Source organism: Rutilus rutilus (genome assembly GCF_951802725.1).
Source record: "Rutilus rutilus genome assembly, chromosome: 17".
Lineage (NCBI taxonomy): Eukaryota > Metazoa > Chordata > Actinopteri > Cypriniformes > Leuciscidae > Rutilus > Rutilus rutilus.
Window position 1 is genome coordinate 17,889,353 of NC_140230.1, and position 13,722 is coordinate 17,903,074.

The 13,722-nt window shown below is 37.4% G+C and overlaps 1 protein-coding gene across 1 annotated transcript in view; it reads right to left on the reverse strand.

The window, feature by feature from the left end:
• pou2f2b (POU class 2 homeobox 2b) overlaps positions 1-13,722 on the reverse strand; it is a 34,173-nt gene that overhangs the window by 19,180 nt on the left and 1,271 nt on the right. The window lies entirely within an intron of this gene.

Consider the following 13,722-nt stretch of genomic DNA (forward strand, 5'->3'; position numbering starts at 1 on the left):
AAATCTTTAATAACGGTTTATATTTGATATTTCTTCTTTTCTAGTCATAGAGTATCACTATGGTGTGACCTTCCAATATGAATCTGATTACATGATTTTAGCCTGACAAACATTGAAAAGTCTGTCTCTATAACCACCACATGGGAATAGTTGAAGAGACTTCAACGCAGCACAATCGTGCACCATGTTTACACATGTGAGTCAATCGCTCCCACGCCAATCGATGGAAAGAGAGAGAGAACAGGTTACCTTTGGTCATTAAGACAGGGGGAATCCCAGACTTAGGCTGGTTAGGGGGTTCATTGATAGAGAGAGAAAGAGAGAGAGAGAGTATTTGGCAAAGAGAGAGAGCAGACAATTATCTGTATTGATTAAAGGGAGGCAGCACAGTGAAGAACAGAGCTCACTATGTGTCGATCAATAGAGAGAGAGACAGAGAGAGAGAGGGAATTGTTTGGGGAAAGAGGGTCAATAGGGTGGGAACGAGATAGGGACAAAATCAAGTGTGAAAACGAGAACATGTGCGAGTTAGGTTAAAAAAATGATATTTATAATATCTTATGATATTTATGATACTTTTTATTGCATGAAATAAAAAGATCTGTATTAAGGTTTTAGAATTCTTATTGACATCATACTGATTATAAGCGTCCAGCACATGCATTCAAATGTCTAAATTTGGCTGTCATGTTCAGATTACTGATTAACCTGACATTACGCCCTTATACAATAAACAAAAATTACCACTAGGCCTAACACATTTTACAGTTACAAAATGAACTTGTTTTAAAAATCAATAAATTCTTTTTTCTTTGGTCATGTTAGCCTGGGTTTCCTCATGTTGCCTTGCGCGCAGCGCGATTTTCCCCTCAAAAAGGGAACCAATCACAGAACGGGGAGGGAGCAGCAAGACGATGACGACGTCTATGCGACACACCGAAGCAGTTTCTTTATATCTATGGATCCAACATGGCATCAGACGCGAAGTTACCTTTCGATGCAGCCTTAGATAGTGTTCTAAGTAGTTTAGAACGCAAGTTTATTTTGAAAAAAGAGCAACTTTTGGCGTTAAACCATTTCATAACCAAGAAGGATGTTTTTGCCCTGCTACCAACAGGCTTTGGCAAAAGCCTCATATATCAACTAGCCCCGTTAGTGGCTGAGGCAAAAAAAACATGTCTGTAGAGAGTTTATATGTACCTTCTACCCTCATGTTTGTCTTGCACAAACGGCAATATTCGCTGAACGCCATCGTGTACACATAAATCTTTGACCCATCGTCTTCTTCCTCGTCGAATTTCTGTCGCTCTACATACGTCATCTGGTATAATTGAAACGATTGGCTATGAGCTACGTACAGGCGCATTTGATAGACATTCAATAAACGGCTCTGGGCATTCGTAAACCACGCCTCAAATACGAGAAAATGAACATGTGGTTCCCAGACCACGTCTCAATGAGACGAGGTCTGACGTTAGCCAGGCTTTGGTCATGTATTATTTTGCCTACATTAAAAATACTGGTGCATGATTATCATTAACTTGTGTGAAAATTATACAGACTGAATGTCTGAGTTGAGTTTGAATATAAGTTGGGCACTTTGTAGCCAAGGCCACTTCTCTTCCTCGGAAATGCGTGAAACACCGGGACAAAAGCTTCAAAGAGGAGTAACATCAAATGAACTGTGTAGACACAAGCCGTGCAGACAGAGCCACTGCTTGCCCCTTCTCAAAATATTAATCCCCTTTCAGACAAACTTGACCCCCAACACACACACACTCCCCTTTTCCGCTCCCATTAGGAGTTGAATGCATATCTACGGACTGTGCTGGCCGTTGCCTAGTAACCGTGACCCTCATCAGCTAACACCAGAAACAACACAACATTCATTACATCCTCTGACTCAGTTGTTGCTTAGTAATGTAACATTGTCCAAAAAGCATGTATTAGTGCAACTTAGCTGGAGTTTTAAAAGCAAAGTTTTAAACAATGAGAGCGTTTTCAGGTTAAGTCTATTAAAACATGAACATTTTAATGCATTAGTTCACGCAATGCATTAAATGCATGTTTAAAAACAAATAATACAGAAGTGTTGATTATTGTCTATTATTTGAACTTTTATTTTTGTTTACTGATGTTTTTTGTTAAAACTGTTTGTTTTACATTGTTACTGATTAAAAAAAGAAATTCACAACTAATACTGATACAAGTTATTATTATTATATTTAAGTGCCAGATAATCAGTATGCAGAAACAATTCTAAGTTGTTTTATTTCTACTTTTTGATAATAAATTCAGAATCATCAGACAACAACAAACAACACATAATATCCATATGCATATCATATTTCATACTTTTATTATTTATTATAGAGCTATCTAAATAGATGCTAATAAAAATATTTCTGAATTATTTATTCCTTGTTCTATAGGCAGTCTAGCTGTAAACATGTTATACATTCCTCACTTGAGAATTTTAAAAGTGCATTAATGTACTTTGACTGAAACACACATTCTTGTTTAACGGCATTGTTGGGTGCCGACCAAAAGATAATTAAGAACTAACAGAAAAAAAAAGTGGAAGGTGGGGTGGTGGAGCGATGTCAAGGGATAGTTCACCCAAAAAATAAAATTCTTTCATCATTTACTCACCCTCAAGTTGTTTCAAACATGTATGAATTTCTTTCTTCTGCTGAACACTAAAGAAGATATTTTGAAGAATGTCGGTAATCAAACAGTTGATGGACCCCATTGACTTCCACTGTATGGAAAGAAATACTATAGAAGTGAATGGGAAGTCAACTTTTTGGTTACCGACATTCTTCAAAATATCTTCTTTAGTGTTCAGCAGAAGAAAGAAATTCATACATGTTTGAAACAACTTGAGGGTGAGTAAATGATGAAAGAATTGTATTTTTTGGCTGAACTATCCCATTAAATCAGCCATTTACAGCTGTTGTGATTGCCAGAATTAGCCTAGGTGTTTACATTTAGTCTATTCAAATACAGCTTACTCTTTTCATACTAATTAAAGAAAAGTATTATTTTTTTCTCTAAATAATTTAAAGGTTACTTAGACATGAGATCAGATTGCATCATGGGGACAAACCTTAGCCTAAGATGAGGCAAGGTTAAGCGAATGAGCACACACACACACACACACACACACTATAGCACCCGCACTGATAAAGGCCTGTTTAATATGAATCAGATCTCAACGGATACGGCAAGGACACAGAGTCTGCGTGCATTGTAATGTACCAGAGTAAATACTTATTTATATGTATATAGCACAAACAAACACTCGGTCAAATAACTATAATCTCGCAGTTTGTGTACGGAATTTATAAATAGAGGCTATAAATACAACATTTGAAGAACCATCTGGGTCTGAAATACTAAAGCGTTGAAAAAGAAAAGGAAGAGAGTCCAGCAGAAAGATTAAAAACAGGAGAATTCAGGTGTGTATAGTTATGCATGCATGACATCACAGGTCCCCTCCCCCAGCCACTGGGAGTGGGTGCCTTGGAAACGGTCGCTAAGGGAACAGACGACGAAGAAAGAGAGGGAGGGAGAGAGAGAGAGAAGGTGAAAAAAAGCGGAAGTAAAAGAGAATAAGAAAGCATCCTGTGCTGCCGTGCAAAGGAAAAAAAGTGGAAAGCCCCAAAAGAGAGGGAGAGAAAGAGAGGATGAGACATAAGAGCAGATAGTAACACACAATATAGTATCTTATGAACATTATAAACAACATTACATAAGTCATATTAAATACAGCTCATTGGATAATGTGCTCAGGCAAGTAAAGGTAACTAAATGAGACATTATGACATTCTGAATATTAGATTATTACATTATTTAAGGCAGCAGCAGTGGCATATAAGTCAAGGCCTGCAGAGCAGCATGTGTGCCTGTTCACCTGTTCTACACATCCATCTTACTGTCTACTAATACAAAATAATGAAAGAAATGAGCCGCTGGGCTTCTAATGCATTTGATATTAATCTCAGTATCTGTAAAACTCACACACTATCTGACTAATGTGAAAACTGATTAATAAAGATTTGACAGCCATCATAGAGGAAATTATTCAGTGCTATGTTCTCCAATCATATGGCTTTAATGTAAATGTATGCTGATGTAAAAGTTCACATTTCCATTTATATCCCATATACTCCTGCAGCCACATCCACCGTGACAGGCATCTCCTGTTACATCATTCATGAGTCTCCTTCAATATCAAACTGCTTGAGTACTGTATATATCACCATGAAAACACATACTCTCCACCAAATGAGAAAAATAAAAGGGTGGAGATTTGCAAGGCCATTAGACCTAGCAGACTCCAGTAGCCATCTCACCTCCAAGAAAATAACCCTTCATCTCATACTTAAAAGTATTACTCTGGGTTCAATACAAGTTAAGCCCAGTCAACAGTATTTGTAGCATAATGTTGATACCAGAAAGATCAAGGCTATGGCGAGACACTTACAATGGTAGTAAATGCAGACCAGTTTTTGGAGAATTTAAAAGCAGAACTGTGAAGGTTATCATTTATGAAAGCACCTACAGTAAGGGGCCATTCACACAGAAAACCTTTTTGCAGTCCACTGCGCTGCTTTTCCATTGTTTTCTGAAAACATACTAGACGGACGTGTTTGACTGTTGCGCTGGCATCTTTTGCAGCGTCTCGTGCATGACTCAGTGCTCAAGTTAAAAGAAGTTCAGCGCTTTCATGCATCTCTAGACCTTGTATTTCATCTCATGTTTTTAATCGCAAAAACACGTTACGTGTGAATGGTGATGTTAACACTCATATTGTTTGCCTTGTGTCTGTACTTTTGAAACAGTGAGTATTCTAACGTTTACTGATTGAAGTGCCTCACTGTAAGATTTTAGATTTTTTTTTTAAGTGATGTAATCAGTTTGATTTAATCAACATTATGCCTCAAGTGCTGTCGATTGACCTTAACTTGTACTAAACCCGAAATATTCCTTTAAACTGAAATATACACGCATTCAAACCCACACCAGAGATTTAAATCAGTCTAAAAGCCCGTTCACATTAAGAACGATAACTATAAAGATAAAGACATAGTTCTAAAAATCGCTCTCAATATTAAAGAATAGCAGAGTTCACACGTCCTCAGCTATAACGATAACGGCACAGAGAAACGATTTTATCCAGCTGATGAACGATAAAAACATTGACAGCCAATCAGAATCCATTTTTCTGTATTTAAAGTGGCAGACAAGCACCCATAATTAGAATAAACAGAACGATATCATCAGCTGGTGTGGGCGCTAATATAGTTATTTTATAGTTATCGTTCTTGGTGTGAACGGCCCTTAACTGTCTATATTTATTCCAAACTAGAGGCTGATGAAGAATCAACCTTTTCCAGGCTCTTCAATAGAGGGTATGTGACTTTCCCCCTTAGCTTTTCGGAGTGTTTCGCATCGCATGAGGCGTTAAGGTTCGTTAAAACTTACAAAAGTGGCAGATGCCGCTATCAGCTGCAACACAGCTGGGTACAAAACATCCAACTAGTTCCAGGACCATCCAAATGTGAATTTACAGATGCTTATCCACGCGAACACGAGTGTATGCGGTGGGTGCATGAGATAGAGAAAGCAGGGATCCCAAACCGACATGTTCTCATTTATACTGATAGGGCTGTTGTATCTGACTCCTCAATACTATTGCAGCATTGTGGGTAAATGGTAGACTACCCCCACCTTCTACCCGCTAGGTTGAGTCTTTAACCTTGACCTCTCGTGCCTCTGCCTCCAGTAATGAAGTCAACCCCCCCGCTCCCCATTCCCTCTCTCCCCCCGTCTATCTGCCCCCAGCTCTGCTGTCCAGCGCTCCTCTCATTCATAGTAAACACTATTGATTTTTCAGCACAGAGAGTAAAAAAAGCCATGAATTTTAATGCTACTATCTCTCCCTCGCTCTATAGCTCCCTCTCTTCCTCTGTCATCCTTTCCTTTCATGCGTTTTCCCTCCATCCCTTCATCCCATCTTCTTCTCTTCAAGATGTGAGGGAGGGCATGAGTTGAAGCAAGTGTGTGTTTGTTGGCTATAAACTTTGGATACATGAATGTGTGTGTGTGAACGGAGCGCTAGCTAACGCTCTCGTCTCTTTCACCCTCTGTGACTGAGACCGATTGATTTTGCTATAAGCAGTGCTGAGGCTATGACAGGCCAGCAGCGACAGACAGAGGAGCTCATCAACGTCCAATGAACACGGAAAAAAATCTCCTTAAAAATCCCTCCATCATGCCACACCAAGACTGGAGGAGAGAGAGCAAGAGATACGGAGAGAAGGACAGAGGGTAGAAGATAAGCCTGTATAAAGAAACCCCATTAAGCATCCCACACCGTAACATCAAAACAATAAAGAGAGAACAGACAAACAGGGCAAACTGCATTTGTGAGGGACACCATTTAGAAATCACATTATTGTCTGAAAGGGATAATGAACAGACAGACGGCTATTATCGGAAAATAAGGGCCACGACGCAGGGAGACTATCAGCAATAAAATATATAAAGAAATATGTAGATATGGAATATTAAATTGAGTTGAAATGGTTTTATAATATTACCTGCATAGTAGCTTCCTCTAAAAAAATAAAAACAATCCACTATACAACGTACAAAACAATCAGCCTAGCTCAGACAAACAATGCAACAACATTTCAGTAATATTAATATTTAAAGGATAAGTTCGTCATTCCAAACCTGTATGACTGTATATTAATAAAAAAGAAGATATTTTGAAGAATGTTGGTAATCAAACAGTTTTGGTTAATATTGAGTTTCACTATTCAATATTCCACAGAGGAAAGAAAATGACACAGGTTTGGAACGACATGAGGCTGAGTAAACTTTCTTTTTTGGGTGAACTATCCCTTTAAGTCATCTGAGATTATTTTCACCGCAATCGTTAACTGAGCCGCAGCGAGAGATTGCGAGTACGCGATGTGATACGAGAGAAATAAAAGTAGCACTGGTTTCAGTTTTCTGGTCACAGCGTTGCCATGGATGACGGCGAACATTAGGAAATATCAGACCACTGAATGTCATGATCAACGTCAGAATGTAGTATTTCGGAGAACCATAAAATAGTTCTTCATACACTCTCAGAAAAAAATGGTACAAAAGCTGTCAGTGAAACGGTACACTTTAAAAGAAGTTGTAATATGTACCTTTGGATGTACCTTTTGAAAGGGTACCGCCCCAGTGACATCTTTTGTACCATTTTTTTCTGAGAGTGTAAAATCTGCAGTTCAACCTATTTTTACGACTTTAATCATTTCTGCTATGTTGCCTAAGCTCCCTCATTGTACGTCTCCTCGGATACGGTACATTCCTGGTTTAATGTCCATCTGCATCATCAGATGCTGGACACCAATCAAGCTAGTATGCATTGATGGTAATAAACTCACAGTGCAAATTGCTTTCGGGGAACACAATTATCTCATCAAAGCATGTAGGGTACAAGTAAGGTTGTCCAATTAAAGCCGAAACTTCTCTGTATTTTGGAGGCTTTTTACTACAGCAAGTGAATGGAAACGATTTTCTCTTAAAGAAGTGATGAGAACATGCTGCATAATGGATATAAACTTAAAGTAATCTGATGCAATAGACATTTTATGTACTCAGGTGCAGAGTACAAATTGGCAAGCCACGTATTGATCGATAAACCCGGATTGAAGGAAACCCTGTTAACAGGAGCCTGTCTGGGGAGTCGGGCTCCATCCCTCCCCTCTCTCCATCTTAATTTGATTGATGATCATACTTGTCACTCAAGGCAGCATGTGGCCAATTACAAGATTTGTACGGGTAGGTGGCTGGTGGTTTCGGCTTGTGTTGTCAGTTAAAAATGTGTGTGGTTGTAAGTGGGGTAAAACTGTATTTGTTACCTAATTTTACTGCAGCTTGTGCTGTTTTGTGAGGATTAAAAGGATAGTTCATCCCAAAATTACTGCATGACTTTCTTTCATCTGTAGGACATTAAAAGAAGATATTTTGAGAACACCGTCTCAGTGTTTTGTTTTTATTTATTTGTCATTTTTTGGCCATACAATAGAAGTCAATGGCCAGCAAAACGATTTGGTTACCAACCAACATTCTTCAAAATATCTTCTTTTGTGTTCCACAGAACAAAGAAATGCATACAGGTTTGGAATGACATGAGGGTAAGTAAATGATGACAGAATGTTTTCCATTTTTGGGTGAACTATATCCCTTTAACAGTAAATAATGTACTCAGGGAAAAAGGAACTTCAGGATCCAAAAGAAAAAAAAACTTACGAATAAAACTAAAGGGCATGAAAGGATGAAGGAATGGTACAAAGAAGGAAGAGTCACCCCCTAACAGTTTATTTACTGATATTTTCTCAAAAGCATCCAGGGAGAAATATGCCAAACAATTAATGCATGTATTATTATAAATAACACTTACACTGAAACAGTGGGCCACTAATGTAATCTAAAAACTGTATCTATTAGATTATGGCCTATAATTTAGATAACAATTCTGTTTGAATTTTAGCTGATTAATAATACTAATAATTGGCATTTTTAATCATCAAAACATAACACCAGACAACCTTACGACCATTAAAAGGGTAAAAAAAAAAGCCCTGAAATAAATTCCCAAAGCCCTGCATGTGAACAGGAGACCTTGATCGCTATAAATCTTAAATGAAATGGAGGAAGAGAACAGATTTAGGTCTTGAGCTTGTTCATGAGGAGTGAAGGACATAATCAAAGAGCAAGCTTTTATTACACATTCTCTATTGTCAAAATGTGCACACACACACACACACACACACACACACAGACACAGCAGCTGCTGAAAGGACAAATTACACTGGTTTAAGCCAATTTTTCACCTAACAGCATCAAAGGGGGGACGGAGGAGGGGGGGCAGATTTAAAAAGTAGTGTATTGCTGTGTCAATCCATCCATCTTATTATCCCACACGGTATTCTGAATATCTCTCAGTACATCAGTTTGTCAGTAAAGCCACTATGTACCTGCCATGTCAAAATATCAATACATTCATTCATGTCTATTTATGCTCATCTTTCAGTCAAGTCTCGATCCCTCCATCCATCTACACACACACAACATTTCTGTATATAACAATGTCTCTCTCTCCCTCTCCAACACATGTGCACATACACACACAAATACACATGTGCAGCCAGATAATCACACTAAATTAACACAGCAGTGGAGAATCCGTGTGAGTGCTGCTGTACTGGTAGGGGGTGTATTGACCAGGTGCTGTCTCTCACAGATGTGTTGATTAAGGGCCTGTCTGAACAATTCTCCTACTTTTGCGCCATCATGTAGCCACCAACACCTCCAGAGTGTGTTTTTGTATGAGAAAGAGAGAGGAGGAGCCAGAAAGAGAGACTAATAATAATGTTAAATATTCCGTGAGGTTAGAACAGTCTAAGTGTAATGCTGCACCACAGCGGCTTTGCGGCTGCATGCGTCATTTTTACCCGACCGCACGCAAGAATCAACACAATCACTGCAGTGTACGGCAGTGTTTCCCAACACTTTTCCTGAGGGCAAGCCGAACAGTACACATTTTCAAACTATCACCGGATTAAACTCATTAGCAGAGACTCCAAGACCAGATATTGATGGGTCAAATAAGAGGGACATCCAAAATGTGTACTGTTGGTGTGCCTCCTGGAAACAGTGGTGTAAGGGGCCATTCTGCTGTCCACTGTTTTTCTATGTAAACATGGACTAGATGCTCATGTTGGACCGTTGCTCGAGTTTTACATCTTTTGAAGTGTCCCATGCATGATGCAGATTCTAAATACATGGCACTCAAGTTAAACGATGTTCAACTTTAAAAAAAGACACCCAGTATGCAAAATTACAACCTCTTCATGTGCAGTATACATTTTGAATGTCGTTATACCAATGAGTACGTTTTCATGCACAAAAAAAAATGTGTTCATTATAAAAACTTAACTGAATTTGAAATTCTTGATGTTAAAACAAACATGAACTGTTTATGTACTGTATATGAAGTGACAAAAGAACACAATGTTTAGGCTACATGATTACGGCTTCTTATCAGTGTTGGGTAAGTTACTGTAAAAAATGAATCAATTACTAGCTACAAATTACATCTTTAACAGTGTAATTAGATTTTTGTACTAATTACTCTCTCTAAAAATTATTGCATTACTTATCACTAATTACTTTCGAAATCCCATATCAACTTCGACCAGTTGAACAATACAAGAACAGACATGAAACTGCTCTTTAAATTCTTTTAAATAAATATAAAATTGCATAAATTATTATTTTTTTGTTATTTTTGAGAAGTTTACATTAAAAACATAAATTTTATCATTAGAAGTTAAATTTTTATGTTAAATCTTTCTTGTTTTATATAGAATTGGTCAATGCAATTACATCAGAAGTAGCCTAACTGTAGTTAAATTACAGAAAAATCCTAAGAAATCTTATTTTAAAGGGAAAAGTAATTAAATTACAGTAATTAAATAATGCATTACACCCATCACTGCTTATTAAGTACAATCGTTATAAGGTTGTAAATTCAACCTTCTTAATTTCTAAGTTCATAATACGCTCTCAGAAAAAAAGGTACAAAAGATGTCACTGGGGTGGTAACCTTTCAAAAAATACTCCTTTGTACCTTATTTACCTGCATATTAGTACCTCAGAGGTACATATTCGTAGCTAAAGTGTACATATTAGTACCTAAATGTATTAGAAACTTATGAAAGGGTTCTGTCTCTGACAGCTTTTGTAAAAAAAAAAAATCTGAGAGTGTACTGCACTAAAGGACATTTAGGGATTTTTGCTGAATTATTTGTAGAAGTTTAATATTTAGTCAGAATGTTTGATGAATATCAATACAGTGCGGCCTTACAAGCACTTGTGAGTCTCTTTAAGCTTTAAATATATGATGGAGAGAGTTTAGTCCAAAATGTTGATCAGAAGTTTAGAGACCAGTCTCAAGATGTCTTTCTGTTTGTATATATACTCAGAATGAAGACACAATCGCACAAATGTGTGTGTGTGTGTGTGTGTGTGTGTGTGTGTGTGTTTGTAATGGTCACTGGGTGGAAAGAACTCTAGGGAATTTCTTACAGAGTGAAAAGCAGCAGTGCTAATGAGGGAAGGGGTGCCGTCAGTGTTAATACACTACAGAAGGTCAACCCACACAGATGCAAACACATTTCTCCTCTGCCAAAACTAACAGTAACTAAAAGACCTGTGGGAGTACTGTCACTAAATGAACATCGTGACGACATGGAATATCAATCAGAGCAAGAGATGGTGGAAGAGAGTGTGTGTGTGTGTGTGAGAGAGAGAGAGAAAGAGTGAAATGCAGTAGAACATTCTGTATTGACATCTTCTTTATATTGATTTCCCATTATGTTACAAACAAACCCAAGCTGACATTTTGTCATTGGCAATCATCTTAACACCAGGACTCGCCCTAATCTATAAACACACTTTCTTTCACATTCGCTCACACAAACACAGCGTTTAGCTATACCAAAATATAAATAAATAATAAAAAATATGGATTCCATTTCTGCCAATGTCACCTGTCATTGTAATTTACAATTACACTACCTTAAATCTACACTGTGTAGGATTTTCTCCCATCTAGCGGTGAAATTGTTTATGACTACCAACTGAATATTACTTTCTAGCCCGTCCCATTCCGAGGGCGTTTTAACTCCTACGGAGGCCGTATTATTTCAAATCTGCCGACAGTCGCGAGTAATCTCCCCCTCGCATTCGTCACGGTGCCACTGAGTGTAAAAACGCGAAAGGCGAAGCTTGAATTTCCAGGTGTGTCCCTCTTTGGCTAATTTATTTTCAAGATGGAGGCGCAACATGGCTGCCGCCATTCGAGCGACTCGCTCGTATGTATTCTAAATGGCAGATTCTACGCTTACGAGAATACTTGATTAGTTGGTATAAGTAATTACACATTAATGAGCACATATCATTTTGAAAGAACAAAGTGTTTTTTGCTAAGAATCAACTTAAAAAAATTTAAGTACAATGAACTTGGATGTTTGTCTTTTCAACTTAAATTACATTAAACTGACTTTAAAAATTACTTGAATCTTCTATAACTTATAAAAAAGTTGAAATTTGCTTAACTTATTTACTACAATGTACAATGAACTTAGTTCAAGCAATGTAAAAACATGTGTTGTTATTGATCTTGTCATTTTTGACAGTGTATTTTCACCAAATTATTATGACAATGAGACTATTATTTTTCACTAATTTTAAAGTAATTTTCTCTTAGTTGACTAAATATAGTAGCCTAGTTATTTCTCTCTGTTGATGAGATTAAAAAAGAAAAAGAAAAATGATCTCACTCTTTTTCTCTCACTGTCAATATTTTCTCATCCTCCTGGAGCTGCCTGTTACTGTACCACACATAAAACTTTAATGGAGCAGTTAATGGCAATAATTCCCGAGACCACTTACAAGAACAGGTCTTGATTATCTCTTTCTCTGCCTCTGTGTCTGCCTCATGTCTATATCCGCTTTCTAATGGGAATAGGGTGTAAAAGCTGCATATATTAGTAACTGGATAATAGTTAAATAGGTTCTGCTCTCTCTAATGGTGATTAAGAGACTTTGATGAGATATGGATATTTCAGCTGGCCGTAATGGTATTTGACATCATGAAATGAAGAAATAAGGACTGCTGCTCTCAGATTTTAGTGGGTTAGCTGACTGTGAAGGTTTGTCTAATGCTTAATCAAAAATATTTAAGCAAACCAGAATTTGTAAATTTGTAATGAAATATTTTTCCAGATGCCAATCACCCACTTCTATGTGAAATAAGTGTTAAGTATGTATATCTAAACAACAAAGTTTACATCCTTGCTTATCATTCATAAATGAGCAACTGCCATACAATCTGAGTCTAGAGCTCAAGATCACCTCTCCCTCTCAAACTCGGTTTTCCATACTTGTTCCCATTTTTCACTGTCATCTGCACCTACTTTCCTTTAGTGGTCCACAGCTTTTTCTTTTTCTGCCCTCTTTTTTATCTTCTTTTGACACTCGCTATTTTTCAACGAAAGGGGCATGAAACTCCACCTCCTCTCCCTGGCCCTGTTAATCTCTGAGGGGAAGAGGCTCATTATCCTTCCCCTTAACCATCCTGTATCATTCTTTAGTCCCAAAGAAAGCCTATGAATACCTCTAAGGCATTAGAGGTAAATGTAAGTTACGCAAAAGATGAAATTGTAAAATCATACAGAGAACAATGCAATCCCACTAACCACTGTAGGTAAAATGAGGTTGCAAAAAAAGTCTGACCAAAAATAAGGCACAACACTTTCCATTGTACACATTCTGAATGCATAAAAATGGACGAACTTGACATCAACTTGATTTTCATCATAAGGAGAAGGATCACATATGCATATGGGCAGAAGCATAACTCGTGTATAAATTGTTGTTGTTGTTTTGTTTTTCTTTGTTTTTTTTTGGGGGGGGGGGGGGGGGGGGTAGATTGAAATTCTAATAAATTTATACAATAATTTGTATCATAAATCCTCTAATTTTGAATAACCATTTAATAACCAAATAGTCATGTAGCCTATTTAAAATATATAGATTTTAAAAGTAGCCAAATATTATCATTCCAAATATTCTCAATTAATACGA